General features: G+C 39.0%; 1 protein-coding gene across 1 annotated transcript in view; it reads right to left on the bottom strand.

Annotated features, from left to right (window-relative positions):
- Positions 1–13,475, bottom strand: part of sox4b (SRY-box transcription factor 4b) — a 78,984-nt gene that overhangs the window by 4,823 nt on the left and 60,686 nt on the right.

The following is a 13,475-nucleotide window of genomic DNA, read 5'->3' as shown; positions in this document are numbered from 1 at the left end:
ACAGACACACAAAGACATATATGTACACAGAGAAACATAGAGATAGACTCCACACATGCATACACAGGACACATGCAGACATGTACATAACCATAAAAGGCTAAACCACCACAGTCACACATACACACCACATACACAGACGCTTGCACATACTGACCCAGAAATCCCATCTCTGTTATGCAGATTATCAGCTCGCTGATGGTGGAGCCGATTATGCAGCTACCCTCTGATAGCCCACTACTCCCCTGGTAGATATCTGCCTTGAAAGCCCTGATCCCAAACGTCTTTTAGCGTATGAATAGAAAATTATATACCCATAAACAGTGGGACTTGCACACATACAGCTTCTCACAACTTTCTTATTTTATTAGGTCAAAGTGTATCACTTATAGTTTATATTGTACGTGTCTAGAATGTTTTGAGAAATTTGGCTGTTGTGCTCTCTATCAAGACTTTAGTATCACCATGTTCAATGACCAGGGGTCAGTAGCGGTTGGTGCAGAACAAAACAAGTGAGCATTTAAACATCTCACATGACACATGAAACTTTCAGTCACTCACTTACTATCTGTCACATGAGGACAACCAGGGTTCAGTAGAAAGCACAGGTTGGCTACTGCAGCATCAGTAGTTCAATGCCCAGTTGGATCAAAGTGCTATAATACATGGAAATATTGTGGAATCAGTTTATTTTTAGGATTCTGGATACATCTTTGATCAATTCAGTAACTATGGTAGAGTATGTCATTCCTTATTGCAATGACAAAATATCAGATTGTGTGCCTTTGGCATCTTCTCTATAGTGACCAAAACTCACATGTACTATAGTATGCAGTGCCACACTTTGTCAACTTAAAAACATTAGCATAACACTATGTAACTGTAAAGGTCATATTGTTTTGTATTCAGTAGTATCATTGCTTAAAACTGTGATCAATTTCAATGTTGCTCAATGTTGCCTCTATCAGTTAGTGTAAAAAAGATCATGATAAATCAAAAAAAAATAGTATGATATTACATGGATGAGATGCTGTTTTAAAAAACAAACTAACAAACAAAAACTACTAGTCAATCTTCTATCGCTGCATACTGCATTCTTATATCTAAACAACGCCAGTACAATGTAAATGCGTCAGCAGGAGATCAGAAAACTCACTTCAGATCACTCTGCAAATACTTTGGCTTGACTGGGTCCCAGAGGGCTGACATTATAGATTGGTGCAGTGCTGGGGTAGGAAGTGGTGACCCAACAAACACAGCTTGCTAAGCAAATAAGCTAAGTAATCTGGTTGTGTGTGTGTGTATGTGTGTGTGCATATGTGTGTCCATATGCGGGCGGAGGTGTGTACATACACCATATGCTTATTTGTCATACAGTATTCACCTGAGCACGTATAAAAATGTGTGCTTGTTTGTGTGTTTGGTGGCTTTCTGACGAGGTGCTGAGTATGTAGACCTTCTTGCACGCTCTTTGATAATGCCATGCATTGCCATTCTGAATACTTTAGGTTGGTAATTGAAAGGCCATCTATGAACTACTGGGGAGGTTTAGTAAAGGGTAAACTGAGAGGCTCATTATTTTAGGAGAAGAAAGCCCTTGGAGGCTAAAACAAATTAGTTTGTGTCCAGTTTAACCTTCACATAACTCAATTACTGTAGGTAAGGTGAATGCAAGTGGAGTATTCATGCATGTTCTCCTTGAGTTTGTGCAAACTTGCATATACTGTATGTTCTCAAACAGCAGTAATAAAACAAAGTCAGGTTGACCCGTAATTCTGGGTAGACAAAATCAGACACAACTTTATCAAACAGACAGTGCTGTCTTGGCCAAAACTTTGCCCAACAGCACATGAAACAAAGAAAACTGGTTCCACATTGTGTGTGTGTGCATGCGTGCACACTTCTCTGCCTTTGTATGTCTAATTTGTCTATACACGTGGAAACAGCATGACCAAGATGTCTCAGCAGCTTCCTGTGAAAGCCAAAATCTGTGCGTGCCTCTCTGGTTCTATTGTCATTCATCAGGCCTGCAGTGCAATATTTTCCACTTTATTAGTGTCTCAGTATCTGTCCATCGGCATATGTCGTGTGTGTGTGCCTTTACATGTGCACATGTGCTTCCATGTCTCCACACCATCTCCATACTATTAGGATCTATTAAGATCAAGGGTCATTTCTCCAAAGGTTAAAGTTCACTTTTCCAAAGGTGAAACATCACCAGGGTCAGGTCAGGTGTGAGGTGACAATGAACAAGTACACAGATGCAGCTTTGACATCTTACATCTTTGGGAACTTAGAGAACATTGACAGGATACAGTATGTGCAACATGAAGACATACCGCTGTGCTCTTTTGTATGTAAAATGACATCGGAAACTATCCTGAAGAAAAACTGGCTACTCAAGAAAAAACCTACAACGTTAAACAAAACCAAACAAATGGCTTACAGTATTTTGCAACAATGCAATTAAAGCCCTTCATGAAAATTATTTTAACATTTATGACTTTTGAATTTCCTGTTGGCAATATCAAAAACACACTGTGGCAGCCAGCAATGCGAGGTCAGTCCATCCTCCTAAAGCATCCAAAGCAAGGACACTGATGTAAAATGGGTAAAACTACATCAGTTTTAACCAAGATGTTTAACTTGTCTATAAACCATCAGAAAATTGTGAAAGGTGCTACTGAACACATGGCTGCTTTAATTAGCTCTGAAACAACTGTTGGAAAATGCTGTTCTGTAAAGGCTGAATAAGCTACTTAATATAGAGGCGCATTATAAAAACAATAAACACCCTCAGTAAGGGAGAACTGCCTAAGACATGACTCATGTCTTGTGTCAGTCTCTGCTGAAAAAAGGACTTGAAAGGGGAGGAAGTTCAGCCTGGAATTAAGGGTCGGGGTTGTTTGGCTTACATACACAGATATCCGTTAACACCCATACACAAACTCACCCGCACTCTTGCACTAGCACACACTTGTGCACACACAGCACTGCCCAATCAAATATCTCGCACAGGCACCAAATCAACCCATTCACCCAGCCTCAGGAATTAAAAACGATGTTTTCACTTGTAGCTAAACTCAAGTCTGACCATAATTTAGTTTGTCCTAATTTTATTGAATATTGAATACAATCTGTACCACAGCTAAATGTCTGTCTCTTATACATAAATACATGTATATTTTACATACTATATATGGATACACAACATGACAAACTGTATGCACTATATATGAATGCTACACAAATATACAAAGCCTAGAGCGGAAAAATGAGGGCTAAGGTAAAGCTCTGAGTAGATGTTATCACTAAAGAACAAGGTAATATTATCCAGCAGGGAAAGAACCCGGAGCTGCTGCTGCTTTTTATTTCCTTTATTTTATTGACAGGAAAGGAATATTTATTTCCAAAGTCATACCATGATTTAATTGAATGAACAAAAGTCTGATGTATGAAGTTAGAAATAAATAAAATTGTTAATACCAGCTTACGTCATTTCTTAACTTCCTATTTCCTGTGGATCACTTCTCCCTTTCTTGCTATTACCTGCTCCTTAACCTGCTCTGTGTCTCGCTCTATAGGGTTTTGCTATTACCTGCTCTGTGTCTCGCTCTATAGGGTAGTTAGTTTATTTGTTCCTATTGAAAACTTGATATAATAGATACAGACAAGCATACATGGGATAGCTATTGACCACATCTGCCCTGTCCTAATATGTGTGTTAACATCTCTGTGCACAATTCTATTATGTTTTTCTCATGTTTTCATATCATGAACTGCTCAAGTTAGTGAAAATGGCTAGACCTCTGAATTTCCTCTCTGAGTCCACAAAAACACAAACCTCTTCAACCCCAGGGTTTGAGTGTGTGAGAGTATTGTGGAGTGCATATGTATGAATGTGAGACCATCATCTCCTTAGTTGAACAGGATGTGGGAGGTCAAAGGGGAAGGTCAAAGGTCAAAGTCTGACTAAATACTTACCAGATATTTTTCCAGTCACACACATATAAACACACACTGAAACACACAGCTTCCAAATTATATGGGTTGTTATTTTTGAGATGTCTGGATTGCATCTTCCTCTATGACCCCCTTAGCTTGTGCACACACCTTCACCTAGGTATACACAAACCCACACTTGAACGTGTTTCCTTTTGCTCCCTGTCTCAGGGGCACTCATACACCCACCCAAACTCACATACACATAATGACCTAGGCTGAAATCTTTTCCCACTGACAGCCTATCAGTCAGGAAACACAGGGGGGGAAAGGAGACAACAGCAAGGGAGAGAGGTAGGGTGGCTAGATTTAGCCTGTCAGTCACAAAAGGTCAAGGGTCACATTGAAAGCCCACTAACATGTATGCATGCTTGTGTGTACTCTTACACTCATACAATAGTATTCATCAAAATAAGGTCAAAATTGGAGGGCACACAGCTGGCTAGGTTTACAAAAAGAAGAGAGAGAGCAGACTGCTGGGTAGTTTTACTAGCATCTGCCCATTAAGTAGAGATTGGAAGGAATTTAAAAAGGCCACATGTAAATATTTATAGCAGGGCAAAGATGTGCAAGCACTGCTATGAATGAACCTAATATCAGTAACATGCTTTCAAAAACTCACTGGAAAATTTTAAGGGAATAAAACAATCAGCAAAAAGAAACTGTTGAAGGATGCGGCCGGTCATTTTGTATGTTAACAATATTTTCAACACTCCCCATACAGAGACTAAAACCGACAATGATTTGCTTCTACTCACCGTTAATGTTCGTCAGCCATAGGCCTCCGCTGTTGTTCAAAAACCATTAAAAACACATCAGTGAAGCACACCGCTGCAATGGGTAACATATTCCTTCATTAGCAAACCCCAGACCCCAACGTGAGGATCTATCAGAATGCGAACAAAGCTGAGAGCTTGTGCATGATCTTGCGCATGAGCAGTTGATCTGACTCATGACAACTTCAGGAATTTATGGCTGCTCAGAGGCTTTGGGGCATCATATTCAGGTCTGGGGTTTCATAATGATAAAAGCATGTCACCTAATGCAGCACTGTGTTTCCCTGATGTGTTTCTAATTGTTTTTGAACAACAAGAAGGTCCGTGGCACAGTGAGGCAAGTCATTGTCAGTTTTAGTCTCTGTATGTGAAGGGTTGAAAATACTGTTAATATAGTAATTGACTGGCCTTATCCTTTATAGAAGGAAACCGTTTTTGTGGTTATAGTTTGTCACAAGCATTGCACAGCTCACCCCTCTTTTTTTTTTTGCATGCTTTGTAAACTGTTAAACCAGAGGAAGCAGGAAAAACAAAAACACCACTCTTTTTTTTAACTCTGTCAATGTGGCACACCTTCAGATTATCCTCATCAGTCTAGACCAGGAAACATCACTTCACATCCTGTCTTTGAACTAAAAAAAACTCCTGTCCAAAACCAGTTAATCTGTGCCTTAATGAGAAGGCATAGGCAAAGAGACCTAGGCAGAAATACATACCCACCTTCAAAGATAAAGGTGTATAGTAGCACTGTTAACCACTGCAAACAATGTCATGCATTCAGACACATAAGATTATATATACAAACACTCACTTCTCCTAGACTCTTACTGATCATATGACATACTCTGAACTCAATTGTCTATAACTTCTGAAGAATGCGATTATGAGAGAAGAAATAATGGTTGAGATCAGGTGGATTTTGTAGTGGTTTCTGATGATAATATTATTTGTATCACCAAATCCTAACCATATATGTTTAAAGCTTAGGATTTCTTTGAGATGGTGGTGGTTTTGTCCTGCTCTTTGTCAGTCAGTGTGCAGCACTGTTGACATGGTTTCCTTTCATTATCAGTTAGTGTCATTTGACTCTCTGTAGGTGGTGCTCATTGCCTTATCTGTTCTGTGAAGGTGAATATCCCTGGCCATGCTGTGGTTCCCAGATATTTAATTGCTGACACAAAGATGCCAGAACAATAAGCTTTTTAATGCCAGATGATTTAAACATAAGATTTTAAATCATTTATCAAGTGAGTACTAGTTTGTTTACTATAGCAGAATATACTCTCCACAGAAGGTAGCAACATTTATTTGTGTGAAAATATTGTCTTTGCCACTTTGCATTTGTTTTCTCAGTAGAATCTTATTTCATGCTATACCGCTTTTACATTTTACCCGCATGGGGCCCTCAAACCCAAAAGATGGACAAGCCTGAATAATGTGACCACTGAGCATTATACGAAAAGCCAGGCAAGACAGAACAATGTGGGTGGTCAAGGTACAGCAGCTGGGTGGGGTAAGAAAAAGGAATAGAGCAGAGCATGAGGTCAACACAGCAGGAAGCTCAGTGGTCATTTCATCCATGGAAACACACATACGCATAGCAAGTGATAGACTTACTGATAAAGTGAAAGATGCGTGGTTAGTCAAACATGGAGACAAACAGGCAGATAGGCCAGAAGCCAGATGAACACACACAGGGAGAGATGCACACAGACAAACTGGTCAACCTGGCTAGACAGGCCAAGTTTGCTTTGCCTGTGGAAAAGATCTAGGGTAAGCCATGATGCACTGTGATTTGTCTCATTGATGTGCTGTCTAAGTCACAAAATCTACTTTAATCATGTAAGAGTCATGTTTTCCTTCATCTAATCCCTACACCTACCACGGATCATTTGTGTGTCCAGGAGAGGTGAATGATAAGTGAAGGTGTGTTTAAAAATACAACAAAACATATACTGTATAGAAGTCTGCATGTTTAATGCAGCACTGATATAGATATAGGGTGAATATAGAAGCAGTGCTAGGTTTAATGTTTCATTTGCAATAATATCTATATATTTTTTATAAGGCTGTGTCAAGTTCACCACAAAACCATCTGTCTTAAATAATTGCATCTCACATGAAGTCAAGATTGTTATTTGCCATTTATGCATACACAGACATCTAGGCATATAGGAATTCTTGTATAGCTCTCCTTTGGAGTCAGGTAAGGAGTCAAAAGCCAGAATGAACACTTAGTCTTAAAAAAAGAAAAGTTACATAAAAGTTACATTAAGGCAACAAAGCATTAAGCCTTTGAGAAAGGTGGAACTTTTGTAGTGCTGCACCTGCCTGCATCACAGTGACTAAAGAAACTTGGCGGGCCAAATACGACACATACTGTACTGTCTTTTTAATTTAAAAATGCTAATACATTTGCTCAGCTGTTTTTGATACCACCTTTAGAAAACCTTTGATGATAATTACTGCAAAATATCCTTGCAGCCCACTCATTTCTGCTGAAATAATAAGGGTCTGCTTGGTGTCAACTAGTAACCATATTAATTATGACAAGGACAAGGAAAGGAGTAAGTAACATGGTGTATTATATAGAGTCACAAAGTCTGTGTTAGAAGCATGTTGGGGTGGAAGGCCAGGTACACTGAGTTTAATGTCCAGTGTGTGGCTTGTTTTTTCTTGCGTTTGTTCTGTTGCACAGAACAAATGTGGCAAAGAATGAGGCAAAACCAGGATTAATATCAGTTTGACATGTCGTTAATGGAGAGCATTAAAAACATCCAAAGGGCTAAAATTTGACACAGTGTGGTTTTCTTCCTTCTAGACATGTAAGTACTGTATCTGGCTAAAATGTATAAGTGCATTTCATTTTTGTACCTTTTGTACTGAATTATTCTGGTTGTGATTTGGAGTCATTCAACTGACTGCAACATTAGTGTTTTGTTGTCGAGTTAGCAAAAACCAGCGCATTTTCTTGGATCAGCAAATGAAGTAACGTTGCAATTTTTTGCTTGATTTTGATGCAGTTTATGTTGGACATTACACTGTAGTCCATGTAGCATTTAGTGAGAAGTTGTTAAAATTTACCCCATCAACACAAATGTGGGAAGTTGTTCAACTATCAAAGCAATTTCTTGTTTCACATATGACTTAGGGTTACCTTATAATGGTAACGTCATGTGTGTCTATAACACTGAACGATCAATATCAACATTCCTTGGAAAAAAAAATCCTCTGTATAATTTCCCTGTGTTGCTACAGGTGCATGCGCTACAAACAACGTTAGACATACATGTGCATGTCACTAAAATGTAAAGGAGCGAAGGGAGAAGAGGAGGAGATACTGCTTGAGTTTGACTCTCACTTCGAACTGGGGTTTCTGGTGAGCTCTAGGTTCAGTTAGAAGCTGGGCTGAACACAAATACAAGCACTCCCACACATTGGGTCAGTGTGCACAAGCACTGCAGCTAATGTCTGTTTAATATATTGGCTATCTGGAGCAAATAAACACAGGCAGCCATATTTGTGCAAATGACACAAGGGGAAAATTTACACCTTTATACTTTGTAATCTTTTGCTAGTTTTAATCTATATTTACTCAGCATGTAGTCTTCGATTACAAATTCCTCATTTAATTGTGCATGAGTGTATTCATCCACTGTGTGCATTTATAGCCCCATGTCTACAAATGCAGCCATCATCAAATACAGCTTTTTACATACTTGCTGCTTTGCATTTGTACTAAACATCTACAGTTACTACCAGTGCACCTACATGTGTAACAGTTTATCTATCCCCACAGGCTTATGATGCATGTCTGCTTTAGTTTTCCACCCACAATCCAGTTATGAGATTTTTTTTTCACATTTCATATACTTCCTGCACAGCTGCTACACCTACAAAGAAATGACCTGAAAAGAAACTACAGCACCAGTGCAAGACTGATGCAGAAAATAGAGAACTGTATAGTGACTACTACCTAAAACACTGTTATCTCTGTATTCATGACCATTGGAGCCAGATTATAATTGTGCATTATCATGATGTTGTGTGACAATCCAATCTGATGGCAGTAAAAACCCCACCCAACTGCACTGGGAGATTGCATGCAAACGCCTTCCCTCTTGCTAAATCAAGCGAGGGGAGACGACGTCGCACAATGGTTCTGTTGTATTATTAGCCCCTCAGAGGAAGTTAACAATTGTCAGATCAAACTCCCAAGAAAAGAGCAAAGTCTGGGAAAATATCAGTCTCCTGTCCAACACTTCAGGGTTTAGGCTGAGTGTTTGCCTCTGCCTTTCTGCTTTTCTCACTGCTTCACTCACGTTCAGACCTGGTTTCTCTCTCGCTCTCTCCTCCTCCCCTCTCACTCCACAGTTATTTGGCTGGCTTCTTGTTTACCCAGATCAAACTTGTCAGGGAAAGCCAAGTGAGTTTAAATAAACACATGGAACCATACTCATGCACACATACATGCACAGTTCAACATTAACTAGCATCAAGGCACAACTAAGTATCACCGCTGAAACATCAGCTGCACCAGTATCTGTTTCTCATTCGATACATCAGAGATTATTAGTGTAATTTATGCTGACATAAATAAAGCATTCATAACTGCGTAACTGTGTGTGTGCACATGAGAGATGAGATGGTGTGGAAACGAGGGAGGCTGAGAAGTAGTGAGTGAAATGAGAGACAGACAGTACTTCATTTATTATTATTGTTTTTGTTGTTGTTGTTTGTTCTAATGGACAGATTTAGTTTCCCAAAGGTTCTTCTGAGCCTCCAACTCTCAGCGAGAGCAACAACCTTTGAAAAATGAGAGAGTACCAGGACATCTCCTTCCAACTTTTCTGGTTGCTAGCCTGTCTGCATATCCCCAGGGCAGCACACACTGGCTGGCTGGCCTCAGCTGAACTCAACTCGACTGCAACAGTAGCCTCACTGCTGACGATGTGGAGCTGAAGCAGAAAGGATCTGAAAAGCTCTAAAGAGCGCACTGGGGGAGAGGGCAGGCAACAGAGAAAAAAACAAACTTGCATGTTTTTGTATTTCTCCCCATTAAAATGCTATAAGAAAGTTTAGCAAAAACTCATCCAAGTCAAAGGGCTAAACTGAGTCAATATTCAAATTCAATTTATTTATTTACTGGAATTTTGTAGTTAGGTGCCACATAAAACATAAACAGAAAATGACTGTGAATACATTTTAGAGTAATGTGCCACTGATTGTATGGGAGAAACAGACACATATTGCATGGTCTGGGATAACCTGGTTGTTGAAACACAGTGACGTGAAAAGTCAAAGGAATCACTTGGTATTATTCACTAGGGGAGAAAACTATAGCACAATACCACTATCCTGTCTGCATGATGAACATGAAGTTACATGCCACATCCGATTAGCTTAGCTTAGCTCAAAGACTAAACAAAGAAAAAGAAATAACTAGCCAAATTCCACAGTATCAGCCCCTATTTCCAGTGTTTATGCTAAGCAAAGATAAACCAGCTACTGGTTCGCTTAATGCTGCATATAGCATACATATACAAAAAATACAGAAATACTTCTCATAAAGAAAGAAAATAAGCATATTTTCAAACTATTCCTTTGAATAAAGAGAATGAAGTGTAAAAAGGCAATGCATGCAGAAAATAAACAGCAAGAGAGCTGAAATTTACAGTTGTTGGTGTTGGCTGGGTGAAGGGAGTGAGGGCAGGGTGATGAAAGGCCAAAGAATGAGGGAGAAAGATAGGAATGGAAAAGGAGAGTGGGTGTCCATAAGGCAAAGACATAGTGAGGGAAATGATGCAGCTGGCACCAGGGAGCAAAGGTAGAGAAGGGGATGATGAGTTTAGAGGAAGGGTTCAGTAAAGGCCTCGGATCCAATCAAAAACTGTTTTTGAATCTGTTTTTCATTTAATCTAAGATACAGTTTCAATAGTCACTAGCTCATAGCTAAGCACCAACTTTGGTCTTTGAAATGTTTCTTGTTTTGAGCAAAACACTCCAGTGTGGCCCCACATGAACTGCTAAAACTCACAGCAGCTGTAACTTGGGGAACCAAGCACCATGGTATTAGCTAACCTTGTTTCACTCTGGCAACCCTTGAAGAATTATGGGGTTTAAGTTTAGAGCAGGATAGCTGATTGCTCAATATTGCTTGAGATATTTGGCCCCAAAGGTGACTGAGCAGAGCCAGGCTTGGTTGCATGAACTGGATTATTTAGGGAACCTGGCAGCAGTAAGCCTCTTTGTTTATCACCTGATTGATCAGTGCTATGTTTAAATTGAAAGTTCATGGGGGTCCCCCGATAGCTGAATGGTTACGGTGTGGTGCACAGTATGTGAATAATGTCAGGGGTTCGGGTCCAACTACCGACCTTTGTTGCGGATCTTTTTGTGTGTCTCCCCCATTTCTGATCTGCCTCTCAAAGACCCACTTTAACACCTGGTAGAGGTGAAAAACACCCAGATAATTTAATATAAAATAAACTGGGGGTTTATTATTAAATACTGGTTTGTTAGACCGTTTACATGGTAGGGCAACTGAAATAAAAACCAAAGAAAAGTATCTAAATATATTACTTTCATTGCTTTCCAAATATACAGATAATGTCTTTACCCATCAAAACATCCGCTGATAGTTTAGCTAAAACTAACGCAGTCTAATACAACAGTTCTGAAATAAATCCTACACCAATCAATCTGATGATGTCCAGTTTTTGATGACACTGTTTTTGAGAGGTTCTTATTGACAATTATTTACAACAGCTTGAATAAAAATGATGTATTTATTATCAGCCTCATGATAAGAGGATTTATTTCAGGACTGCTATACTAGCTTGCATTAGTTTTAACTGAGTGTGCCTAATAAATTGTCAGCGGAGTGTATGTGCTGAATATGTATCTCATAAGGACACGTGCAACCAACACTGCAAATTCTGCCAAAATAAAATATTTGTAATATAAAAATATCTACAACCCATGGAAGTATTATATTTTGAATAAAGTATATATAAAGTACTGCAGATCTACAGTAGAGTGAAGGGATGAAAACAAGGAGCAATTATTTTAGCTGCATCATGTGTCCTTATGAGACATTTTGAGAGAAATTTTTATTTTATTAAAATTAAAAATAACTCATTAAAGACTCATTAAAGAGCTAAAATAATGTGTTGGGGCACTAATGGAAAAGCCAGAAAAAGTACTGTCAGTAACTATCATAAATACTTTACCCAATTACTCCATACATTACAAATTCTTACTGAACTTTTAGCTTGGTACACACTACTTCTAATAAGGAATAAAGTATTGAGCACAATCAATATAGTACAAAAAACTGAAAGAGAGTTTTACAAAATGTGTGTTTAAAAGAACCAAGCAATAAACAGAAACTCACAGAGAGACCAGAACTACTCAGCAGTATCTAAATGCAAACGTTTCCTGCAAACACATAAACACACACGTAACTTTCTCTCCCAAATGCAATGTGAAGTTTCTCAAAAACACAAACTGTAAATGCACAACAAAACCTGCATGTGTCAAGCTCTTCACAAACTCATACATATATGCATAAAGGTTTCCCACATGGATGCACGTGCAGTGCTGCTGTTTGCCTCCCACATGAGGCGTTTGTGACGCATAGGAAAAGCCATTAGACCCACACTTCCTCTCCAAACAGAAAAGAAAGAAGAAAAGACTGTCTTACATGAAATACACAGGAAATGTGTGGGTGACTGCCTGTATCTAAGTGTGTGTTTGTTTATGCATTTGCATGTGCACGCGCATGTCTCCTAGTGTGGAGTTCTGCCCCTAGGGCTGGTGACCAAGGTCTCATAATTGCTTGCCTCTGATTGCTTTCACTGAGACTACAGCTACAATTACAGCCAATTAAACCAGACACAGCTAAGGCTCGGCTTGCTCAGCAGACAAAGTTGCATCTTGTGGGGTCAGCATTTGTCTAAAACCTCTCCCCCATTATGGTTATATAATGTCAAATGCTATATAACCCATTATGGTTATATAATGTCAAATGCTAATTTTTGGGGGAAAATCCTCATTTTAAGAAATAAAGCAAAGTTGGATAGACAATGTAGCATTATTCAACATATCACAAAACAGCCTGTACAAGTTAATTTACAGCGTCACTGATTCAACATAATAGTGTAGCACACTGTTACAAATACAAAATCGTACTGGGTGTGTGTTTCAGATGTGCCAACAAAATGCAAAACATCTAAACCCATATATGGTTACAACTGTAGATTCACACAAGTTTCATTTCTCCCTACACAAAATATAAACAGTTAGAACTTCTGCTTTTTAATGGAACTCATGAGTCTAATTGTGTAACTAATCACTTGACATAAAAGGATGTCTTCATCTCATGTCTTTTTTTTACAGGAGTTATAATTTTGCATAACGTCCAAACCAGCACTTCCTTGTATTTCAGTGTTTCTGTGTGTGGGTGCATGTTTATCTGCATTCTCAGTCACCATCAACAGTCTGTGGTGTGTGTGTGTGAGTGTGTGTGTGTGTCTGAGCATGTGTGTGCACGTTCTTCTCCAAATTGGCCCAAAGTCAGTTGAAATAAATGATCCACTGCAGCAATTTGTGAGAAAATATGCGAGACAAGAAGGACAGAAAGAATATAAGAGAGAAGTAGGAGCTCAAAAAATTCCAAAACATCACAGAAAAAGG

The sequence above is a fragment of the Monopterus albus genome, unplaced genomic scaffold (genome assembly GCF_001952655.1).
Source record: "Monopterus albus unplaced genomic scaffold, M_albus_1.0 scaffold31.1, whole genome shotgun sequence".
In the NCBI taxonomy this organism is placed as follows: Eukaryota; Metazoa; Chordata; class Actinopteri; order Synbranchiformes; family Synbranchidae; genus Monopterus; species Monopterus albus.
The sequence above is the reverse complement of the archived record's forward strand: the minus strand, read 5'-3'. Positions and strand labels throughout refer to the sequence as shown.